Below are 7,690 nucleotides of genomic sequence, written 5' to 3' on the forward strand. Positions count from 1 at the left end.
GATCAACAATCCATGTGGAACAGATTGATTGATTTTTTGAATATCATTGTTCATTGTTTTCATATGGATATGAATAGTTTGTCTAAAAGCCTCATTCCCTGTTGATCCAGACCCATTTAATGAAAAATCCATCCTTTTTTACTGCTCTGTTCAGCAAATGTTGTCATCAATCAAGAGTCTATTTATGTATGGGTCTGGTTCCCACCTCTATTCTGACCCATTCCTCTATTTGTCTATTCTTTTTCACTTATTACTCTATGCTCATAATAATTTTTTGATATTTGGGAGAGTAAATCAACTTTATTCCTCTCATTCAAGATTGTTTTGGCTTTCTGGCTTTTTACATTTGCTTATAATTTTAAAATTAGGTTATGAATTTTGAAACACATGTAGTTGGGATATTGTTTGGTATTACATTTAAACTACAGATAAACTTAGTGAGAATTTACCTCTTTACAATATTGCCTTACAAACCCACCTATTTGTATATTCTTTAACTTCTCTCAAGAAAATTTTATGCTTTTATGGGTAGAAACCTCAAACATCTTTTATTAGTTTTATTCTAGGAGTTTCCATCTCAAAGGGAAAACATGGATCATTTCACCAACAGGGATGATGTTAGATGGCTTTTGGGTATGGTTTTGCTTTATTATAAAATATTCTTCATAAATTAAGACATGATAACATGATATTTTGACATTTCGTCATATTGTTTTGACCCTCAGTGTTTTTAAAGAACCAAAAGCTATTAAAGTTTCAGCTGAGGCAAGGTTATGAACACAATCTGTTTCATTCAGACTCTGAGCTTCAATCCATCTCTTGCTCCAGCCCTGAGCTGGAAGGAGAGAGAAAAAGGACAGCATTGCTACAGAGCCATGGATTGTCCAAAGACTGTAGAAGACTCAAGAGATAGCCCCTGTGAAACCCAGACTTATTTAACAAATAATAAATAATGGTTTAGTGGTTCCCATACAGAGTCTGAAAGACCAAAGAGATGTTTATGACAGGCTAAGCATTTCCTCATTTGTTATTTCATTGTATTTTATACTGTATTTTAGTGACTCTAATTTCAATATAGCACAGTTTTACAGAAAAAAAATAGAGTTGATTCATTTGTCTGTCACAAAACTAGAAACTAAAAATTAGACCTGAATCCCTGGTCTGGACTCTTCTGATTGGAACCTATTAGCAATGAAAAATCTAAAATATAAGTACTATACTATGTCCCCTAAAGGAGACTATTATATTAGAATATGCAAAATTTAAAAATGTAATTTTATAAAAAGTGCCTCCTATGTAACCATGACTCATTTTTAAAACAAACTGTTATGCACAAATGCAGGCAGGGAACTTCTACTTTACTCTCCCCCAGAAAAAAAAAAGTGAGTTCATCTTGTCCTTCTTTCCTTGTACTTCCCTGTTTTTCCCTATGTGACTTGCTTTGGCCAATGATGTGAGAAAATTCACTTTCAGATGAAAGCATGTCATTGCCTGTGTTTGGTTCTCCAGCCTGCTCTCCAGCCCCTTCTCCTTCTTGTCAGAGAGGTCATGGGAGCTGGGGGTCATATGGAGGTACCAGAAGATGGAAGTCTACTTGGAATTCTGAAAATTCTGGAGTGTAAAACCACAGAAGGTTTTATATGAGTGGGAAAGAAACATTTTTTCTTAAGCCGTATGTTGTTACTGTAACATGACTCAGCTCATCTGGGCTGATACAGCAGATCAAATAAGTTCTGATCCTGGCAGGCCCAACCAAGCCTCAGGTCTATAGTGTCTATTTTCTCCTGCTGTTCCACTGGATAAGACGGATTCCCTGCTCTGCAGGCACAGCTATCCTCAATTTAGTTAATGGAGGAGAAGGGAGAGTTGGAGTCCATTGTAGCCTTGTGTCCAGCCATGATCTCCAGTACCGTGTTAGCATTACTAAGAGTGCCTTGATCCCACCACCACGGTTCTTTGGTTTATTTCTAAAATGGCTTAGACTTGCTCCTGAAACTGTGATCCATGGACCAGCAGCATCAGTGTCACCGGAGAGTTTGTCTGAAATGCAGAATCTCAGGCCCCACTTCAGATATTCTGTGTCAATCAGTTTAAAAGCAATGCCAAGTGATTGGTATATATGTTCCAGTTTGAGGAGCACTGGCTTAACCTTGGTGGTGAAGAGAGGGGAGTGATTTGGCTTTTCACTTTCTACAGCCCCGGAGTGGATGAATGTCTGACAACCTTCCTCTGACCTCTTTTGAATCTGCTTAAATTCCTACTGCAGCTCCTACAATATAAAATGAGCCTTGAGGTTTCTGGCCTGTAATTATTCCAATTTTCCTTTGCATCATGTCATAAGTCAGAAGTGGGCCCAAACACAAGGAAGGAGTATACACTCCAGTTCTTTATCCTAGTCTAGGTGAGATCACCTGTCATGCACCACATACGGGAAAAGCAACCTGGAGGTTTCCTTTTATTCCCTGCCCCTATCTCCTGCTCTTGACCTTGCTCAGCCATATCTAAACAGATGGACTTGGCAAATACCAGACTGCTGTTACTTCCTCCTAAGCTGTCCTCCCATTTCCTCCCTGGCTGCAGTCCCTGTTTCTGCCCTTTTTCTATAATTCCTACATAAGAGTGCCAGGGACAAGGCAGAATGGCTCCCTGGCTCTGTTCCCAAGTGATAAAAAGCCAAAAGCTGAGTCAGGAAGTAAGTAAGTGAAGCTGATATCAGGGCTGATGCCACTTGGAGTTCAGGCTGCATCTGCTGGGGCGAGGTTATTGGATGGCAAAGCACAGGCACGTGTTTGCTGGACCAGTCCCATACCCAAGGCTGGTTTTGCTCTTGGCATTCCCTTCTGCATTCTCCACATGCTGCCAGCAGTCTGATGCTAGGGTAGAGGTGGTGGGGGGGTGCTTGCCAACGGGAAGCTACTGTCTGCTGCTTGGAGCTGCTTTCTCCCTGTTGTTTGTAAAAGCAGTTCTTCAGGGGAGCATGGTCTGTTGCCTTCCACAAAGAGTGACTTTCAACAAGGCTGTGGCATGGGGCTGCACAGTTGGCTGCTGGACCAAGGGCCAGGAGGGCGGGGAGGAGATCTGGCTGGAGTGGCAGATGGAGTCTGGCCCAGGGCGGATGTCAAGTGCCTTCTTCAATATGCCTTTTCCCTTTTAATCTCCTCTTGAGCAGAGCTGATCAATTAGAGCTGTAATTATTTTAATCTTCTTCTTTGTTGTCCCTGTCTGACTGCCTGCCACTGCCCTTCCACACTTTCTGCTAACAATGTACTCAGGTTGCAGCTTTGAAGAGGCCATTTCAGGCAACCTATCTCTATAATAGAGCAAACAATGATGCAAGGTCGCCAGCCAGGGACCAGCACCTTCCCTTGCTGTATGATTGTTAACAAAGCTGTCCCCTCTCTTTCTTTTGCAAAGTGAGTCAGTTCCTTGGGTGGGTGAAAGAAATATGATATCAAAATGATAGCTGTATAGCATTTATATCATACATTTCAGCATCACTGTGGTTCTAAGAACATCATTTTGGAATCAGAAGGATCTGGTTCTTCTATCGATATGTGGAACTTTTCAACTCTGTATCTCTGATCCCTCATCTGTTAGGTGGATATCATCCTAACTTCTCAGAAAGAGTTGCAGGATTAGGTGAGGTCATGTATGTATAGCTCAGAGCACACTGCTAGGCCCCAGTGACAGCTGGCTAAGGAAGAGGTAGTTTTTTTTATCCTTAGTTATGTCCAGTTCTTCCATGTGACTGAGGGAAACAGGAGTTTATAGAAAAGAGGCACAATAGTAATCCTGGATTTGTGATCTGTCATTATGGGTATACTCAGCCCCTCCCCATTCCATCATGGGTGGTAAAATGAGGAAAATAATGCAAACTAGATGGCTTTGGAATATTTGAATGACATATTTTTTCCTCTAAACTCTTGTGATGTGAAGGAGGCAGAGAGTCCTTGGCTCATAAAACAAAGATTTCCATGTTCCATGGGTCCTGGGTTAGATCAGGCAGTTTATTTGGATCTTGTGAGCTCTGTGGCTGTGGACTGTTCCAGGGAGAGTCTTGACTGCAGCCTGTGAGTAATGCAATTAATTGCTGGCTACTGTCTCCACTGTACTCTCTACCACCTTTTTAATAAAATATTTCATTTTACTAGCTCAGTATAGCAAACAAGGAAATGAGTGAGGGGCTTAAAATACAGAGACAATTGGGACATAGTTTCTGCTATTAGATGTCACTGTCCAGGGCAGGGTCAGGCAGAGAAACATAATTGGAAAGTATAGTGGCAAGTATTACACAGCCATCAACACTGATTCTGTAGGAGGAGGACATGTAAGGGGGTCACCTACATGAAAACTGGGGGAAAATAGGGGATGGATTTTCAGGGAAGGCATCCCAGAGGAGGCAACACTTCTGAGATTATTTCTCTTTCTGGGTAATCTTTAGGTGTAATCAAGATCATCTTTTTGTGAGCAAGGGTATAAGTTATCTTTCATTATCTAAAAAACAATCCAAATGCTAGTGACTCCACAATTTATTTAGTTCAGATTCTATGGGTCAGGTGTGTGATTCTTCTCTTTGAGACAACTTGACTAATCTCTGCTGTGCTTGCTCATCCATGCTCATTTGGCAAGTTGGGGGCTTGGATGACCTAGCATGGCCTCACTCACGGCTGGAGTGCATCAGTTCCCCTACTCATGGCCTCTCATTCTCAAGTTGCTAGCATGAAAGCCAGCCATAGTGTTCAAATGCTATTTGAGTCTCTGCTTTCATCATGGTTTCTGATGTCCCATTTGTCAAAGCAATTCACAAAGCCAACTCAGAGAATTTTTGTTTATTTTTTCAGTCTACCAGATTACTTATATTTAGGGTGCAAAGGGCAAAAGAGGGCAGAGATATATGAACTCTGGAGCACAGAATGCTTAATGCCAAAGAAACAGGTAATCATCTAAATGATGGAATTTCCTTCCCAACTAAATATGAAGTACCCAATATTCCATCTTTGAAGACAGTTTTGCAGTGTTAAGCATTTTGCATCCCAGGTGTCCTTTTTTGGAATGAATATACCCTTGAGAGATGGTGACATATTCAAGTGCAATTAATCACTTATTTGAGCTGTCCTTTAGAGCAGGAAATCTTAACAGCAATGAAGGCCAGGACAAGAATTTCACTGGGGAATTGGTGATAATGGGACATGGGAGAAGAAAGCTAGGAGAGGCAAAGGGGGAGACCAAAACTTGATCTCAGCTACATCCCAATTTTTCCTGAAGCTGGGCCTATATGAGTGTTCGGGGGTGAGAACTGTTACAAAGTAATGTGCAGAATTAAATTCATAGAACTTAGAAGCCAGATGTCCTTGAAAGGATGTTAGTAGTGTAGCATTGTACCTCACCAACAGCCTGACAAATGGTCTCCTTTCTCATTCTCCAGTGGCCCAGTTTCCGATTAAGCAATGGTGCATTGGGTCTGCTGTGGGACCTCCCTCTGTTACTTCTCCTACACAAGAGTCCACCTTGCAGGGGGTCATTTGGAGGAGACCAACAGTTTAAAGTGCTAGTTCCTAAACTTTAGCAAACTCAGATTTACTTGGAAAATTGGCTAAAGCGATTGCTGAGCTCCACCCCACTGGGATTTCTGAATCTAAAGGTTTGGAATGGGGCCTGAGTATTTGCATTTTTATCAAGTTGTCAGGTGATGGTAGCTGGTGGTGCTGATATTTCTGGTTCAGGACCACCTTTGGAGAGACCTGGCCAAGGGGTTTGAATACCTTATAGTTCCACACAGAATTCTCCTATGGCAGAGATTTTCAGCCTTGGCTGCACCTGGGGACCACTTTAAAAACAAGGCCAGGCTTCACCTGCAGAGAATCTGATTTAATTCTTCTGGGTAGAAGCTGGTATTTATAGTTTTCAAAAAATCATAGGGCGATTCCAATATACACCACAGCTGAGAACCAATATCTTATTGTAGCACTTCTCAAAGAGTTGTCTCCATTCCTGCAGCAGCCGCAACACCTGGGAGTTTAGAAATGTAAATTTCCAGCTCTACTGAATCAGAAACTCAGGGGATGAGGCCCAGCAGTCTGCAGTTTAACAGCTCTCCGGGTGCATCTGATGCACAAAAAACTTGGTTTTACCAGCTTTTTCAAATGATATGGGACCTGTAGAAACTATTTTAGAGAAGCTCTTTCAATACCCTGTTTTTGGAAGATGAACTCTGGAGAGGTGACATGCAATTTGCAAAGTATGGGGTTCTTGATGTTCCATCAAAAATCTCTGACATGAAACCTTGGACCCCAGAGACCATGTACTTTTTAAAGACACACATACACACATCTGGTCCACAAGCTACGAGGTTTCAGAGTCTACAAAGGTTTTCAGCCTCTCAGCCTGTAGCCAGAATCAGCCTTCCCTATGAACCCGGACAATAGGTATATTTATTCAGGTGCCTGCTGGGAGTTGGCAAACACAAAAATAAAAGAAGCAAAGCCAGAAACTATAGCAAAAGCTATGCTACCTAGTTCTACTTTCCCAAATACCAAAATCTGGTCTATTATCTTGGCGTAAGTAAAACCAAGACTCGGAACCCAAGAATTGTCATGGGGTCTAAGAAACATCAAGATTCCATCTCCTAAGAGGCAGGATATTGTCATTATTAGATGTCAGCTTCTTGACATTCCCCTTAGAGCCAGATCAATGTAATGAAAAGCACCTTAGGGAAAAGTTTCAATGTTTTAAGCCATGTTTCACAAAGAATGGTAATCAGGTCAGAAGAATCAGCAAAATTGCCCAGGAACTTAAAACTGGGGCCTCGTCTTGTAGCTATGATTTGGAAACTCAAGGCATATAGCCCTTCACTCTGTGCCTTATCAAGCCTGCTAGGTGAGTCTGAGGCATGCTGAATTTGAAAACTATTGTTTTAAGCCAGTAGGATTTCAAACTTGGCTGCACATTGGAATCACCTGGAGCCATTTAAAAACTCTCTATGCCCAAGGCACCCCAGGCAAACTAACCCAAAATTTCTGGATGTGAGATTCAGGAATCAGTATTTTTTTAAACTCTGTAGAGGATACCAGTGAGAGCCAATGAAGAGAACCAGTGTTTTAAAACCACTACAAATAGCCAAATTACCATATTTTGCTATGTAAAAGGTGCACCTGTGTCTTTGACCCAAACTTGCAGGAAAAAAAATCTTTCATTTTAATTTTTTGATTCAATTATTTACTTACTTTGATTTAGAAAGAAAACTGATTATCATATTCCAGGGTATTGTTTTATATGTGGATATCACTATTGCTTTCTAGAGTTACATTTTTAGCACATAAGCATAAACAGAAGAATAAGAAACACATATAGATATGGAATTAGTACTACCCATGTATAATGTGCGCCCTTTTTTCCCCTCAAAAATTTGGGCAAAACATTTTGTAATGTAAAGTGCACATTACATGGCAAAATATGGTAACTAACTAAACATGTGGTCTTTTCTATTGTAACTGTTACTGATGTGTAAATATAAAGATCATAGCAAAACAAAATTAACCTAAAAAGTGTTTAAAAGCAAACTGAGACTCATAGTCAAGGTATAGCAGGGAATTGGGCATTTTATACATTCTATCACTATAGATAGTCCCATTGATAATTCAGGCTATTTTCCCCTTTAATCTGCTCCAGTTTCTTGGTATGGGAGAGTCAT

Source organism: Phyllostomus discolor, chromosome 9 (assembly GCF_004126475.2).
Source record: "Phyllostomus discolor isolate MPI-MPIP mPhyDis1 chromosome 9, mPhyDis1.pri.v3, whole genome shotgun sequence".
NCBI lineage: Eukaryota > Metazoa > Chordata > Mammalia > Chiroptera > Phyllostomidae > Phyllostomus > Phyllostomus discolor.